The following is an 18,421-nucleotide window of genomic DNA, read 5'->3' on the forward strand; positions in this document are numbered from 1 at the left end:
GGCTTCCATACTTTTGAGATCCTCACTTAATCTGACAGATATCCTGAAAACTGAAACTCTGTGGGACAGATATTTTTTTCTTATTTTATTTTAAATTGGAAATTGACATGTCCCTTGTTAAAGAATGCCTTCAATCTACAACACTTATTCATTAAATGCTCATGCTTATTTAATTTAGAATAGATATATTGGCAAAAGCTCCCAGACAAAAAAATAAACAAGCAACTTTAAGTATAATGTATTGTGTTTTATGCTAAAGTAAAAGTCATTTTGGATAGTGTGCATTCTTTTAAATTTTGTCCCCTTAATTAAGGAAAATACATATCAGAAAAGACTATTTCTGATTTTTTTCATATATATTTAGTACTGTTTAGTACCTCCAGGGTTGGAACCTCTCTAGTGGCAGGTTAAACATAGAAGTGAAACTTATCAGCCAACACTGTCACTTAGGCCATCTGGCATGCCAGAAATTTTTGTATGCCCTAAATGAGCACAGCTACTGACATCAAGTGCATTACCACGTGTATCATCAATTAGCTCTCCCCCTTTTAGAAATAAAATACTAACTGCAGTTACACAAGAGGGTTAAGGCTATGAGATGTTAACAAGCTACTTCATGAGGTACAGGGTTTGATTCGGTCAGCCTTCATTTGCCCACTGTTTGACCTTGAGCATTTCATTTAACCCAACAGATCTTTGGGGCAATTAAGAATCTGGTCTAGGCTCATTGTTGGTCTTTTGGACTGCATGTCTTTTAGCTACCTGTAAACCAGACTGACATGCAGATAGACCGACTAAAGTTGTTTATCGCATGTAGTTTGCACTACTTTATTAATTTGTTCCACTGCAGCCTACCCTATTCTAATAAGCTACATGCTGTAGTAATCCTTACTATGAAACCAAGCTACAGGGATTCTGTATTAAATCACATGACAAATCATATCCATCTACACTGAGAGCAGCTCATCATAACTGGAGTAGACTTTGCTTTCTTTTAGATCTTGATTTTTCATGCACAAAAACACAGTTCCATGCCAGTCTTTTATCTCCCAGTGAGGAGCTCAAGTTGTATAGACTACTTCAATGTACACATCTCTAAACACTTGCACTGACTCTTAGGCCAGACTTCTTTGTCTTGCATTCAACACCATCCATTGTCCTGCTTGTATTCTACATACACGCACACACATACACACACACACACACACACACACACACACACACACACACACACACACACTACCAGAGTAAAAGACCATCTTCACACTGTGGCTGCTGTTCATAGAAAAATATATTGCCAAAGTGAATAGATCAATATACGAGTCTTAATTGCAGGTCATTTGTGGTTGACACTTTAACATGCAGATTTTTGTATGTCAGAGTATTTGCTTTTCCCTGAGATATGACCATGTTGGAATTAGTATATTTAAGTAGCAGGCATGTGGGGACACAGCCCCCCACAGTAGGGGTGCCTTCAACAGGGAAGCTGTGAGTTCTGTCACTGTTTCACTGTACATTCATTATTTAGTGATTACACTTCTGAGTGTCAGTTACTCATGTATCAAACTTCAGTCTTGAAAGCATTTGAGGAGTTTGTTTCTTTCACGATAGTAAATTGTATTATTTGTTCACAAATGTAGTATATATTTAAAAAGCATATCCACAATACAGCTACACAGTATCAGCTACTTAAATGTCTTTTCAGAAAGGTATCTGCCCAAGATAGGCAAGAAGCTGCAACATGCATACTAGCCACATTTTCACCAACCACTGTAATATAATACTTTGTCTTGCACTGGGACACCTTGAATTCTGTAACTTTCCACCTCCCAGTGGTAATCTTGTACTGCCTGAAAATCTACCCAGATGTTATGATTTACTGTTATAGTAATCCTCTTCAAATACGAGAATGCGGATATGTAAAATATGTACAATACCAATGGATCTTCAAAGAAAGGCCAATGGTGTAATAAAGCTGTCTCCATCCTTCCTATTTGAATGGGATTTGTACATAAAGTGTGTTGGATCTCACTGATGGCATGTTTAACTTCATGTATATTAGTGTTCTGTAGGGCACTGGACTCTTTTTTCTATGGAGTATATTAGTGCTTTCTGGGTGCTTTTTATGGCACATTATGAATACTGGTTGACATTTTACCCACCACAAATACTTCTCCCTACAAGGAATACAGCATCAATGAACTGAAGAGACAAAGGAACTTTGAGGATTATATTAGCATTTCTTTTGCCACCTGCCTAAGTAGTTTTCTTGGTCAGGACCTTGGTTGTTCAACATAAGCTGTAGAAATCTAACCAGAAATCAAGGTCTATAAGTTGAGTAAATTCAAAAGTTATGATTTACTATTACGTTGATATCTCCTCAAGAATTTGCTGTTATTGTAAATATACTACACAGTTGTACTTTTGGTAGTGCATCGCTCACTGATCCTTATGCAGATTTTTTCTGGGGTTTCATTAACAGGTCCTCTGTTTTTTTCTAAATTACTTAACCTCCTTCCTTTATCTTTTGTTAAATCTCGCATTACGTGTAAGTACTGCCTTAGTCACGAGGTCAAGCAGAGTGCCAGCTGTATTAGAACAGTGGTCGTGCAGGAAGTTTTTAACTCCCTGTTTCAAACTCCTTTTAGAACCATCATATTGAACCTCCAGCTGTTGGTCTGCTGGCTCCCATATGTTATATTCATGCCAAAACTCACCAGCATCTGCAATTCTTGGGTTAGTATGATTTCAGTGTAGAACTCCTCATTTTTATTGTATTTCATTCCTGTGACCTCAGAAATTGTCCATTTATCTATCTTACAGGAAATCTTATCTGAGACCTTAACATGTATAAACTCAATTTACCACTGGTTTGGCACCTATATCTCTAATGGATACATGCAGCCTGTAAATTGTTCATGTCCCAGGCCCCTGCTTACACTTGTCAGAGATTTGGGATGCATAGCTAGGCTTAAAAAGACCCCAGTGGTCATTAGTCTAGTACACACCTATAAACCATTAGTTAGGGGACACTGTAGATGCCCTATCTACATATTAAACAGCTGTATCAAAGTGAGCAGTCTGTGCTGGGGCCTTGCCAAAGGGGTTCTTTACCTCCCCCATCTATCCAGAGTTTAGTTCGCGAAAAAGTGAAATCGCTTTATATGAGAGTAGCTTCTCAGATGCTTTACATAGGACAGTCATTGCTGTTTCATTCTGAATTGATGCATCATCATGATTTGTCAGATGTGACTTTATTAACAATGTCAGAAATTGTTCTGAATACATCACTGCTATCAAAACCCTACACTTCTTATCAAAATACAAATGCTTTACTTACCAGGGAAGACTTTCTGAATCATCGTATGCACTCCCATTTTAAATGATTTGGTACAAGTACCAGACTTTAACCATCTAGCTCCTGTATATTTGGTTGCTTCTACTTTCTGATTTTTGTGTACCGTAATGTTGATGCATTGGTACATTGCATACAATCTCATCCAAATAATTAGGCAACATGCCGTGTTTTGTGGGAGGTTTCATTCTCCATCACTGCTTGCAACAAACTGCATCCTTCCATTTCTTTAGTAACCCTACATTCAGAAGAACACTAAAATAATGAACAGTGCTAAGTACAAAATAATAAACGTTAACCACTGTAAACGTGGATAGAGCATCAAGGCATTTTTTTTATAACAAAGTGTAGTGAAGGATGCTATCACACATATCGTCATCTGAGGTGGCAGACCCAGGACAGGCAAAATTGATTTCTTCTTCAGGTCTGTTTTTTCATGCCTGCAGGGAAAAAATGGGAAAGACATTCCCAGAAAATTAGAGTCTGCGTTTGTGGTCAGCTTTATTAGAGGAATGTCTTGAGCCTACTACTTCTTGTCTTTAAGCACAGCAAAAATCTATTATCCAGTTTTGTAATTGACTTCGTATGCAGTTTGTCCATAGTATCTGTGTCCCTCTCTTCAGCATGCTGTTCTTTTCCATTTCTTACCAGCAGCTTTGCCTTCTTGGGTTAGTATGATTTAATTGTAGAACTCTTCATCCATCATTGTATCTACAACTAGAAATTGCTTCCTAGTTCCCAGGCCAGTAGAGCTGTCTGTATGACCACTTTATATAAACTACTGGGTTGGTCTCCCTACCCTCTGAAAAATATTGGATTCCAGGAGTACTTCAGTTTCAGCCAGGCTGACAAAGACGACAAGTGTTTACCCCCAGGCTTACTTCATTGTGGCAGAATAACAGAGCTGTATGCTAAAACTGCTATTTCTGGCTTGCTTAGTAATGTAATCAAAACACCCTGCATCTCACAAAGTGCAGTGCTGATTAATCCAGTGCAATTCCTACTTGCTATTCCAACAGACTGATACCATTCTGATTTAGTCTCTTTTGTTTAAGTCTTTATCCAAGAAGTGTAAATATTTTATAATGTATTTATTTATTTATTTTACATTTGTTGACCGGGCTAGTCTAGCTGGACACATGTCTATTTTCAGTAGAGACCCGGGGAGAAAAGCTCCACTACAATTAAAGTAACAGTACATATTACAACTAGAAAACAAGATTTTTACATATAAGCATAGTACTAATATACTTTACAATTATATACAAGCTATAGTTCCAAATATATCTGAGGTAGAGGCATGTTTATACAGTAGAGAGCTTGCTATGCAAGTTTAAGCTCTGCAGCAGATTCAAGGAAGGCAGTGTTAGTAGTAACTGTAGTAGGCTTCTTCTTTTGGCTTTTTCCCAGTTAGGGGTCGCCACAGCGGATCATCTGTCCACTTATGATTGGCAGTGGAGTTTTACGGTGTCGAGTTGCCAGCCCGGCACCCAACCTTCCACAGAAGGCACACACATGCACACACTCACACCTAGGACCAATTTATAGTATCCATCCACCTACTGCATGTCTTTGGGATGTGGGAGGAAACTGGAGCACCCGTAGGAAACCCACGCGCCCACAGGGAGGACATGCAGACTCCGCACAGAAGGTACCCCAGCCGAGAATTGAACTGGAGAACCTCTTGCTGTGAGGTGGCAACGCTAACCGCTGCACCACCATGGCCGCCCAGTAACTGTAGTAGGCTGAACAGCACATATTCCCAGAGGTTAATAGGAGATAAAATGGCAGTTATAAGAAAACTAGACATAAAATATGAAGGAGGAGATTTTTAGTCAGGATTTGTACAAGGGCATAGCCAGTGAGTTAGAAAATATTCTTTAAGTTGCTTTTTGATTAGAAATGTGGAGGAGAGAGATGAGAGTTCCCTGTGGAGCATGTTCCAAGTTTTCCCTACAGTGTTGGAGAACAGTGTGTCCCCAGCCTTGTTTTTGGATTTATGTATAGTTATTAGTAATATACTGGCTGAGTGAAGGGTTGTGAGATTTTTGTGGCGGGTGATAAGACTAGTTAATATTGGAGTATTACTAGGATGATGTAGGATCTTGTGTGTGATAATAAGTTGTTGAAACAGTAGTTGATTTTGGAGTTCTAGCCATCCAAGTTGTTTTAGGATTATGACAGTGGTGGGTTCTAAATGGGGAGTTGGTGGCAAATCTGGCTATGTTGTTATAGGTGACTGCCAGTTTGTTGAGGTTGCTTTTAGAAAGATTAGTATAAATGGGAGAGGCGTAGAGGAGGGTAGAGATGAAATGGGTGTGGGGGTAAGGTAGGGTTTAATTCTGTAAAGGGTGCCTTGTTTTCTGTTAACTTATTTTATGATGGTATTGATGTGTATGTCAAAGGTAAGGTTATGGTCTATTGTCACACCTAAGAGTTTGGTGGTTGGTTCCGGAGATATAACAGTACCATTATTGGAGGTCACTGTAAGATCAAATTGAGAGGACTTTATTGTAGGATTGAAGAGCAATAATTTCATTTTTTTTGGCATTCAGGAGAAGGCAGCACTGTAGGAACCAGGTTTCAACTTTATTAAATACATTCTGGGTGAGGGATTGGAGTTCTGGTAAGGAAGAAGCAGAGCATATTACTGTTGAATCATCTGCATATTGTATGCAGGTAGCTTGAGGAATTGTTAGATTTAGATCATTAATAAAAATGGAGAATAGGCGAGGGCCTAAAACAGAGCCCTGAGGAACACCAAGGGAAACAGGAAGGTGTGTGGAAAGTTCATTGTCGCAGAGCACAGCTTGTTGCCTGTTTTGTAGGTAGGACTTAAACCAGTGTAGTGCCTGTGTATCGAGTGAGAGAGATTTAAGTATATCCAAAAGAAGCTGATGGTTAAAGCTTTTGAGAGGTCAATAAAGAGTGCAAAAGATAGGGAGATGTTATTATGATTTTTGTTGATGCAGTCAGAAAAGGATAGAAGGGCAGAAGTTGTGCTGTGGAATGGTCTAAAGTCATGCCGACAGCTGGCAAGTAAATTGTGGTGGAGAAGGTGGTAGAGTAGCTGTCGGTGGTTACACTTCTCCTTTATTTTTGCTAGTGGAGAGTAGGGCTATAGGGCGAAAGTTTGAGAGTTCAGTAGAGTCACCATCCTTATGAAGAAGAATGATATGGGAGATTTTCCAGCTAGATGGGATTGTCCCTTCGGTAATTGTTCTGTTTATAAGTATGGAAATGGGATAGGCTATGACTTTTGCTGATTTATGCAGATATTCAGCTGGTAGGGGGTCTGCTGAAGGGGTGCATGGTTTAAGTTTTTGTAGAAGGGTGCAGATGAGGGATGTAGGTACAGGTTGTAGATGAAATGAGGGAGATATGTTAGTTATAGTGGGTGACAGATTAGTGGTAACAGAGGGTAAAGCATTAGCTAGGGATTGGATGGCGTCAGTAAAGAAGGTATTGAAGGCATTAGCAATAAGCTTAAGATTGTCATGGGTGGAGCCTGTTGGGACTGGTGTTTTGGAGTGACCTGGATGTAAGAGCCTGTTTATACCTGACCAGAACTTTTGTGGTTTGTGCTGGTGGGTTTGTTGGAGTAGAAAGTGAAAGTTTTTCTTGTCAAGAACAGATGTTTTGGTAATGTTCTTCAGCTGTTTAAATTTTAGGTGGTCTATTGGATTTCTAGTAGTTCTTCATTTGGCCCAAATTTTATTTCTTAATGTGATTTTTTGTCTAGTTTTATTTGTAAGCCATGGAGCAGTTAATAATAGTGTCATAAAAAGGGCTGCAGCATGTAAGACAGTAGAGCACCTCAAATTCTTAGCTATTATGTACTTTCACCTGTTAATGGAACAAGAAAAGTCATAGCAGTTTGACAGGTTAATAATAAAACATAAAATATTGAGGTCTTCTGTGCCTTTGGGTGGTCCATTGAAAGGTAGATTGTATCTGTGTTGGTTTACTTCGGCTTACCATAGCCAGTCAGTAGTACTGTGGACCACACTGCCATTGCCTAGAAGACTGATATGGAAGATAGTTTTTGGTTAATATTGCAGAAAAGCTTGTGCCCCACATCCCAAATGCTTACATTTTTATTCCTGCCAAGGATGCACCAATTCAGACAAAAAGAAATACTTTTTTTTTCTTCTTCTACAAGTTGTCACTGCCTTACGTGTAGTGCAGTAAGGAAAAGGGGGTGGAATGGGGTACATAACCTCCTCCCAGAATAATTTCAAATCTGCTCCATATACTTCTGTATTATAATATTCTAGTAGGGTGCAGGGGCTGTTTGATTAGTAAAGCATGTCACAGATTGTTGGACTTCAGTAAACTGAACCAAATCTACCCATGCAAACATTTTTGCCAATATTTTATCTTGTACAGATTAATTCTCTGCATATAGATTTTTAACATTTCTGTTGTGCTGTCTTGTAAGACTCCAGATGTGCTTGTTTGATTGCTGTGTTTTCTTCATGCTTCTCCATGTTGAATTTGATGTCTGCTGTATCTTGTGGATCACATTGCAGCATGCTGATAATTTCAGATGGTACAGCTCGAATTTTACTAATTTCTTCACACTTTAGGTAGGTCCAAGTTGTGGTTTGGCCTGATTTCAGGTAAAACCCAGACTGTTATTTTATACATACTTGGGAAGGTCTTCTACTCTGCCAGAAAGTTAAATGTTATAATGAGAGACAGATCTGTCAGCAAACGGAATGTCAGGAGAAAGATGAACAGTCATTGTTAAAGAAAAAAGGGAATATAGCTGAACTTCTGGAAGTGGTAGAGACAGCTGTATTGGGTATGTTAGATTTGCCATCTCGAAAGCTAATAAAATCATGGAGCATTTTTTAGTCCTTCCTCCCAGTCTGTGATCTTACCAAATAGCTCTCTTTCTTTAACCCATTTACTTATCTTTCAGGATAGGAACCAGAAACCTTCATCTCAAGTTAAAGACCTATGTCCTGTTTGTTTCCTAACTGAAGGATCTGATCAACCCATTTGTTCTCCAATGAGGTGGGAGTCAGGTGGTAAGGAATGGATAAATGTCCCAGAGTAAGTGGACTCCCATCTTAACCCCTGGAGGTCCTAATCAGAGGAGGTTAGAAAGGATTGGGAAGAGAAACTAGGTAAGCAGCTCACAAAGAAACAATGTGAGGATATATGTACAGTAGACTCCCTCTTATCCGGTCTTGCTGGGACCGGACCTTAGGCTGGATAAATGAATGGCTGGTTAATCAGAAAAAGGTTTGCAATAAGTTACTCTTATCAACCTGGCACTTCAGAACATCTCATCTTATCGTTTTACTCTTAAAATGTTAAAATATTGAAACAAAAATGAGCAGTGTAATGTTTGACTGAAAATGGTTGGGTAGATTATTCTTAATAAATACATATTTTGCTCCTTTTCCATGGTGACCATCAGGTTCCCTCTGTCGGCTCACTTTATAAGTCCATTCATTTCATATGGGGAGGGGAGACCTGTTCCCCGTTCATTCCATTCAATGTTCATTTTTGTTTAAATATTTTAACATTTTAAGAGTAAAACGATAAGCCAAGACGTTTCGAAATGCACAGAGGACGCAAAAGTGTTGTTGTTCTTTGTTTGTTGCTATGGCCGGTTAAAGCGAAGTCCGGTTAAAGTAAGACCGGATAAGAGGGAGTCTATAATGTGCAACAAAATATAGAAGATTTAAGATTTTCAATTAGAAATGTTTACATTGATAGTTTTATGCCTCAGGCAGACTTGAGAGAATTTTTCCTCAGGTAGATAGGAAATGTTGGAGGTGTGATGAGGAAGAAAGAGGTAACTGGGAACATGTTTTCTAGGAGTGCAGTGAGTTGGCAGACTTTAGGGATTCTCTGTGTGAGGCACTGTCAGAGATGCTGGGTGGGCAGATTGGTGTGACGAGGGAGATGATATTTCTGAGCTATGATATAGAATCGATATTGCCTAGACATGGTAAGGCCTTGCTGTCTCTTATTATGGTGGTTGCCAAAAAAGCATTTACTAGAAAATGGAAATCAAAGTCTAAGCCAACTATATTAGAAGCAGTAAATATAGTAACAGAGATAAAACAACTGGAATTGAGATTTTTAGAAAAAGGTAGGAGCAAATTACATAGGAAAACATGGGAATTGTGGGAACAGTACATACAGGGGAGGAATAAGGTTTAAAAGAAGGCAGGACTTAAATGAGCTGTGTAATGTTTGACTGAAAATGGTTGGGTAGATTATAAGTGATGTATAATGTTTGCAACTGGGAGTGTGTCAGTATGGTTTATGATGTAAAATGCTTGCAGTTAGGCTTGTGTTGGTGTGGTTTGTTTTCACTTATCTAAATGTATGATTGTTTGTCATAAGTGATGGTTTACTAAAGATATTTTTTGTTTAAAGAAAGGGTCAGGAATTGAATAATTTAGGTAATGTCACTTAGGTTATATGATATATAGCAATACATGTGTAGCATAATATTTGTTAATTTTAACTTGTTAATACAATTTAATTACTTTTATATGAATGTAAATGTGCTTGTGCACAAGTGATAATTCAATAAAAAGTGGAAAAAATAACCCTGGAGGTCCTAACCCCTGGGTACCTCTCTTGAGCTCCACTATGTAAGGCATGCCTGTATCCATGTACACATCTTCCTATGATTTAGTACATTGTACTTTTGAGCAGCATGTGGTCCGTACGACAATTTTCTATGGTACATCACCTAGTGCTCCATCTGTGTGTCACCAAACAGGTAAGCCAGAGCCATTTGCCCTCTCCTCAGAATGGTTGTACCAGCTATGGCCGTTCACTCTCATCCTCCCCGTTAAATCCCGTCCTGTACCTGTGCTATTAGTTGAACATAGGTCATGGTGATTGCACTCAGGACCTCATACTTCTACTGCCAGAGGTGGGCAGCATACTTATGGAACATTTTGAGTCACAGTATTTTTGATCAACAGTTAGCAACCATCAGAATGTAGGTTTTCATTCAAGATTTACTAATAATTAATCTGAATTTTCATTTACATGTTATATTCATAATAAATACACATTTTGCTCCTTTTCCATGTTGACCATCAGGTTCCCTCTATCTGCTCACTTTATAAGCCCATTCATTTTATGTGGGGAGGGGATACCTGTTCCCCATTCATTCACAAGGATGGGTGGCAAGCAATGAAATGTGGAGCTATCGTCTCTATGTGGCCAAGTGGGGTTGCTTTAAGGCTTTAACCCTCTGTGCATGTGTTGTATTAACCCAGGGTATGCCATGCAGTAGGCATTATTGAAAGCTTGTCTCACACTTCCACAAATGACATATCTCCTCAAGACACTGGCCTCCCTTAAACCCAGTATTACTGTGCCATTTCTGGTCTTACCAGGTGACTCTGCAGTGAGACAGCATGAGCAGACATGCACCCCACCCCCTTCCCCCAAAGAGAAGTGAGACAGCAAAATTAAATCACTCTTCTCCTCCTTCCATGCAAGTTCAGCAGGTGCCTGAGCCATTATTCAAACTTAGGGCACCTGGGTCATATTCATGGTGTCATCCCTGTTGTATCATTTAAGCCTGCAAATCTAGAATTTCCAGTTATTCTACTACAACTGGACAGCAATATTCATGCATCCCTGTAGAGACAATGCACTCCAGTTAATACCTTTTAGAATACTGTAAGTGCTAATCCCTTTATTTAAAAAATATGTGCCTTTTGGTGAATTTCTTAGAGCAAGATAAATTTATTGAGACTGGATGTTGTTTTACAGGTTTCATTTGACATTTTTCACCATCTGTAATTAAGGATATACTACTTACATGTTTTTAATTGTGCTTATTTGACTTTGTTATGCAAATAAATTAAATATTATACAGAAATAAAGATAGCAGATTGGAAGAGTAATACTGCTTTAATATGAGGAATATAAACCAGCTACTGACTTTAAAGAAAACACCCAAGACACTCTATTCAAAGAGAGTAAATGCAAGTGCTATACAGATGAGCTATCACAATGATAAATTTCTTATGTTCTACTGTATACAGACATGGACTAGCACAATGGTATGCTGTTTCTTAGGTACCACTGTAATAGTGTGCATTTATGAAATAAGTTGAAAAATCTGTAGCTGCTGATTGTATGAAAGAAAGTTGAAATCACACGGCTCTCAGCTGGCCATGATTTCATACGGTGACCTGGATTTTGCCTCTTTTTGGTCTTTTCCTCATTCAGTTTGTAGTTTTCTAGCATATTTGTTGAGGATTACAGTCACTAAAGACATCTGAGTTTCAGAATTCATATCCTTCAGAAACTGCATTATAATGAAAAGTAACTTTCTATGAATATAAAAGCAATATTTAAAATCTGTCCCAAGTTTTGGACCTTTGTTCTCCCTTTTTGGCTTTGTCGAGGATTCTTGTTCTAAGAGTTTTGAGAGATTTTTATCACATTCAGATGAGCATAGTGGTTGTAATTGCTGAGTGGGGTGGTGAGTCTGTGGATGAAAAAACTTACCCTCTTGTTTGCTCACTTTAAACAATCTGTCTCTGAAAGACACGTGTGCATTTGTTTGACATAAGCTGGAGTTCTTTGGGCTGGTTGGGTGAAACAAACATAAAATGTATTGTGTCCATAATTATTTTTAATAGAATCAGATATTTAATATTTATGCAGTCAGCAATGGGACTGTTATTGCTGGGTATGGGGACTCTTTATGGATGATAAAGGCTGCCCTGCTGTAATGAAAGTTAAAAAGTCATTAGTCTGGTTTTGCAGGACAGACGTGCCTTTGTGTAAAGCAAGCTGGAATACTTTGTTGTAGTCCCCTTTTCCTCACAACTGGACATTTGAGGTGTATCCAGTTAATTGTTTGTAACTGGGGGGAACAGACTTTGGTACATTATAATGACACCAATTTGAGTGTTCTTACATTGGGAAGGTAAATCCAAAAGAGCATGTGCGTTTATGCATGGTCAAAAAAAGTGCCTGGGGGGGGATAAAGGGGACCACAGTTTGAAAAACACGCAGGGCCCAAGGTACACTTAATCATCCACTGATGCTGACCATTAGAGCTTCTTGCTACAGCTAGCTCATTCTTTCCTTACATTGGAGGCAGGAATCAGTGACATTAAGGCCATCACTCAGACTGCCATCATGGGATTTCTGAAGCTGTCAATAGACTTTCCCCTGACAGCCTGAAATGCATACCCACTGAAGTTGAAAACTGCACTGCTGTCCTTGGAGCACATTGTTTCCATGCATGCACTGATGACAGCTATAGAGCATGCATACCACTTGGCAGAGCTAAGTGTGTGGTCCAGCCCTTAAACTGCATGCTTTTGCACCCAGCCTCCACATGATGACAGTATAGCAGTGAACCAAGCCATATCCTTCCCCTCAGTACGTCCACTTCCATAACAAGCTTGAAGTAAATAGGGCACTTACCCAAATGCCAACTTGTAGGAGGCACCACAAGTTTTAAAATAATGGTTAACAGCTTACAGCTGTTAATTAAGAGATCACAACTCAGCTTGATTAATAAACAGTTTGTCGAACAGACAGAGTTTACAAGCTGTCTTTAAGGCATCACAGTTTTGATTGCTTAATAGCAACTTGGAAATTCTCTAACTGTTCTTAAAAACATTTGATAGCTTATAATCTGTCATTAAGTAATTGCTTGTAAAGCGCAGGATGGGTGCCAAATAAGTGTGCTGCCAAGGGCATTAAATTTCCTTGTTACTCCTCAGCAGTCACTGCCCTATATCCTTCCTGGCAAGCTTCTATAGCAACCAAGTCTCTAGTCATTCTTGAGTCATCTGGATCTCCACTGGTGTTGGGGGATAAAGCCCTGACTGTGACACAGCACCCTGGGTTTGGTTAGCAATGCTTGGGACAGGAATGATAGGATTGATGAAGTGAAGTCTGCTCATCTGTCCTCATGGTGAGGATGGAAGTGCTTGCCCAGGCACACTGTTAGCTGTAGAACCATTGCTGTAGGCTGGAGTTACATAGAAGTGCTGCCTGCTGGGAGGGCAACATTTGGTTGTTTATTATCACCAAATTGGATTCATGAATAATACACAGCACGTTTCATCACAGATGCTTATAGATACATGGGAATATGATATAGCATACTGCAAAAATCTGGTCCTTACTACTCAAATGAAAGCTCCCTCTCTTGGTCCATGTGGCTGTCACCCCCGAGAATGAGTAGGGGTTATTAGTAAGAGCTAGAAAGTCAGCAGATAGGGTTGTGAAAAAATAATCCACAGTCATCTTGTGTGCAGGCAGAGTTTTATTCTTATACTGCATTGAGCCAGAGGTAGGATGTGCAACAGTGTAATATATATATATATATATATATATATATATATAAACTGTACATAGAACATACTTGAAAAATACTGGTGCATTTGCTCAGGATGTTGGCATTGAAAATTCCTAGAAATAACTGGCATATATTGTATACAACCCAATATTTCTTATAACCATGTTTCAGCTGAATTTCCCTGTTTTAGAAATGTTTAGAAAAATGTATATCAAAGAAGCACAACTTATTCAGTTTGTCTTACAACCAGACTCTCAAAGTTGATTACACAATTACCAGTTAACAAAATGTAATTAAAGAATGAATGGAATACATGGATATTTGGTATATGTACCTACCATGTTTATAATGTTCTTAAAGCTGCATCTCATTTTGTTCCTGACCTTTTAATTTCGTTTCTTAATGTCTAAGTTTCCTATTTTTTTTTTTAAGTTAAAGTCTGTGGGGTACTGGAAAAAACAGACTTGTAGGGAATTAAATCTAAAGTCATGTTGTTGTCTTTCGGCTTTTCCCGGTTAGGGGTTGCCTGGCCAGAACTCCGGTCCGCTAATGATTGGCAGTAGATTTTTACGTGCCGGGTTGCCAGCCCTGATGCACAACCTTCAACGAAGGTATGCCCATTCACGCATGTCTCCGCGCAGAAGACGCTCTGAGAATCGAACAGGACAACGTCTTACTGTGAGGCGACAACGCTACTGCAGCACCACCACCATGCATAAATGTATACAATGTATTTTCCTAGTCACAGGGCTTGGACAATAACACAGTGATGTCATTCATTAGAGAAATCTGTAACTTTAACGCTGCAGCAGTGTAATATGGAGTGACATGTGAGTGGCCATGAAACTTGCCTCTTTTCTTTGAAACTTTATGGAAATACTGTACTTAAATGACACATTTGCAGTTTCAGCCTTTTATTGCAGAATGACATGTTCACTCTTTTAAACAATGTGTGGATTCTATATATCTATATCTACAGCTAGTTATATATGTGTCTGTGTGTGTGTGTATGCATGCATGCATAGGAGTTGCAATTTATACAATTAAAATCTGATGGAAATCAAGAAGAGTATGATGAGAAGAGCTGAGCAGTATATAGGTCGTCTTCCCACACATGGATATGTGCTTTGATAGTGCTTTTTTTTCCAAACTGGGAAAATCAATACTGAACTGAAGACCATTTTTCAGAGGAAGGTGTACAATTCCTTTTATATATGATAGAAACATTAATGTAATATGTTTTGGTAATGTAAGTGACGCTACAAAGTCACATTAATTGTACACTAATTTCTGAAATATTGTACAAATTAGTGTTTGTGGAAAGTATACAGGTGTTAGCAGATAAAACTATAAAATTTGGTCATTTGTAGGGAAATTATAGAAGAAATGGCCAGGAGTTTGCATGGCATCACACAAGTGAGGTGGTATGGAACATAGTGGAGGTAGGTGCTGGAGTAGGGAAGGGATATAGATGAAGAATCAGAAAGTTAGAGAGAGAAAATAGTGTGGAGGATATTTTATTGATAGTAGTATGTAAGGGGCTTTTCCACTTTTTATCAAATTACAACTTGATGAGATTCCATCTGCTTGAATTCAGCTTCCTGAGCTCTGTTTTCCGTAGAAAGTCCATACTTCAGTAATTTCAAATATGTACTAGCAGCGAATCTTGGTTGTTCTCTTATGTTCATTAAATGGATCATTGCAGTAGTAGCCTTAGCTATATGGGTTATTTTCCATATAGACTATAACAGACTGACAGCTTCCAAAGCTTCAGGGTACCTTCCATGCACCCAAACTGTCAGGCAGCTCAAGCTGAGCTGACTCAAAAGACAGGTTTGGATGTCAAACCCTTCATAGATTTCATCCCAACAGAGAGAGGGAGACTGTGCCCTGAAAGGACAATACTAGAAGCAATAAATAAATAAATGTCCACACCCTGGCGTAAACAACATACCAAAAGCAAGGGGGATGGGTAGTGGCCAATCATAGAAACCACTACCAAGGCAAACATCAGGAGTTTATTTGCTTAATGTTTCATCCCTAACTCCTCATACATTCTGGCTTATTTCCATGAACTGCAAGTGGGTGTGCATTTCTCAATCTGGTCCCACCAACATGTTTTTCTGGTGGCCAGTCTTCGATACTCTTTGATATCAGCACTAGCAACACTTGGGAATGGCATGCCTCCCAAAGACAGACAGGCGGGCGGGCATCAGCTTCTTCATTCCTGTTCTCTAACATGAGAGGTACAGCTGGCATCTGAGCCACAAATCTGACTCAGGCCATCTAGGTTATAGCCAGTGTTTTAATCTCTGTGTTGTAACTGGCTGTTGGCAGTTGATTGTGATTTCACTGATATATTGTTTGTTTGTCATATAGCTGGTTTTCAGATAGTGTGATTTATCAGATCTTTTAGTAAGAGAGTTCTAGGTAATGTGGGTATACAAATGCAAACATTTGCATCACATTTTTCTTCTTTGTTATAATTTCAAAACTGTATAAAAACCTAAAATGTACAGTGGCTCTACTGTGAATTAAAACAGACTCTTAAACTTAGAGATGAAGCTTGACAACGCTGGAAACATAATCCCTCGCCAGCCAAAATACATCTTTCAAAGCAAGCTATATGTTGCCACAAAGTGTATGGCACACAGCTACACACAAACCAGGCCGACACGGAACAGATTAAAAACCCCCGACAAAAACTCCGCCCCCCAGGGCCTTTTACTTTGAAAACTTTTCCCTTTACCTAAACATCCCCCCCTAAATTTTTACCCCCTTTTTTAAAGAGCGGGAAAATCCTAAAAGTTTTAAAGTTATAAAGTTTATCCCCGTTTTATGTTTGTAAAAAAATTTTTTAATGGGGGTGGGGTTTAAATTTCCACCTAAGGGGTTTCCCCTTGATTGGTGGGGGTTTGGTGGGGTTGCATGTCCCCTTGGGTAGGTTTTAATAAAAAAATGTGTAGGGGTTTGGTTAAATTGGGCCCCGGGGGTTGTGGTTTTGTTTTGAAAGGGGTTGGGGGTGGCCCCCCAAAAAATCCCCCCAATATGGGAAGTATTGTGTGGAACCCCCCCGGGAAAAGCCGAAAGAAAAAAAGAAAAATACATTTTAAACCCCCCAATAATGCAATCTCATTCCCAACATTTTTTCCTCTTTGGAAAAATTTAAAGTTTGTTTGAAAAAATTTAAAAATTTTATTATGTACCTGGAAAATCAAGGTTTTTTGTGTCCCTTTTTGCTCTTTTTCCCCAAAAAACTGGGGAGCTGGGATATGAGCGTATGGCCAAATTACTGCTCGATTTTGTAAAAGGGGGTGGGCGGAAGCAATATTTTGATGGCGACCAAGATTTTCATTTTTAAACCACATAGGTTAACCCAATTTTTGGGTTAAAATTCTTTAACAAAAATGTTGTTTAAAAAAAATTAAATTCCCTTGGGTCCCCCCTTTTTTAAAGGAAGAAAAACAGTTTTTCTCCATATTTCTTTTTTTCTTATCCTTTTTGCCTTCCACATGGTAATTCTAACCCAAAATTGGGTTAAAAAACAGGGAAAAAGACTCTAAAATAAAAATCAATCCTGGGGGCCGATAATAGGGGTTTTCTAAAAAATAAAAAGAATATATGTTCAGTTTAACTGTCCCTGGCTTGGGCCCCCGAATTTTAAAAATTTAAATTTTAAAACCCCCTTGGATGGTATCCCCCCCCGTTTTGGGGTCTGTTTAACCTAACTTTATTGGAAATTTAAACAACTTGGAACCTTCAAATGGGCCCCCTAGTTTTGGGGTTTTGGGGGTGTTTGTTCCCAACCTATTTATTTTCAATATTAAGTGGGAAATAATAACCCGCCCGGCCCCGGGCCCGATAATGTTGAAGATCTACATTGCTGCAGTCAATTTACCTCCCTCCTTCCCTCTGTAGTTAGAGTCGGTTGTGTGGTTTGTGGTGTGAATATTGTGGATATTGTATATATTGTACATATGATTAGTGCAAGGGTGGTTGGTTGTTTTTTGCTGTCTTTTGGTTTTGGCCTTTCTTTTTAGGGTCTTCTGACATCTGGGGCAAGAAAAGACTGAGGATATGACGTCGGTCATGCGCATTTGTACCCTGACGTCCTGATGTCAGTCTTAAGCGCCTTGACCGACATCAGCCTAATACTTTGATATTCGGGCCGACCGAGGACAGCGGACTACCCATATGTAAGGACTGCAGCAATGTAGATCTTCGAACATCTACATTTATGGTAGGTACAAAACTGTACTTTTCTTAGGTACCACTGTAATAGTGTGCATTTATGAAATAAGTTGAAAAATCTGTAGCTGCTGATTGTATGAAAGAAAGTTGAAATCACACGGCTCTCAGCTGGCCATGATTTCATACGGTGACCTGGATTTTGCCTCTTTTTGGTCTTTTCCTCATTCAGTTTGTAGTTTTCTAGCATATTTGTTGAGGATTACAGTCACTAAAGACATCTGAGTTTCAGAATTCATATCCTTCAGAAACTGCATTATAATGAAAAGTAACTTTCTATGAATATAAAAGCAATATTTAAAATCTGTCCCAAGTTTTGGACCTTTGTTCTCCCTTTTTGGCTTTGTCAAGGATTCTTGTTCTAAGAGTTTTGAGAGATTTTTATCACATTCATATGAGCATAGTGGTTGTAATTGCTGAGTGGGGTGGTGAGTCTGTGGATGAAAAAACTTACCCTCTTATTTGCTCACTTTAAACAATCTGTCTGAAAGACACGT

The sequence above is a fragment of the Protopterus annectens genome, chromosome 17.part0, assembly GCF_019279795.1.
Source record: "Protopterus annectens isolate FY-2018-M chromosome 17.part0, PAN1.0, whole genome shotgun sequence".
Classification (NCBI taxonomy): Eukaryota; Metazoa; Chordata; order Ceratodontiformes; family Protopteridae; genus Protopterus; species Protopterus annectens.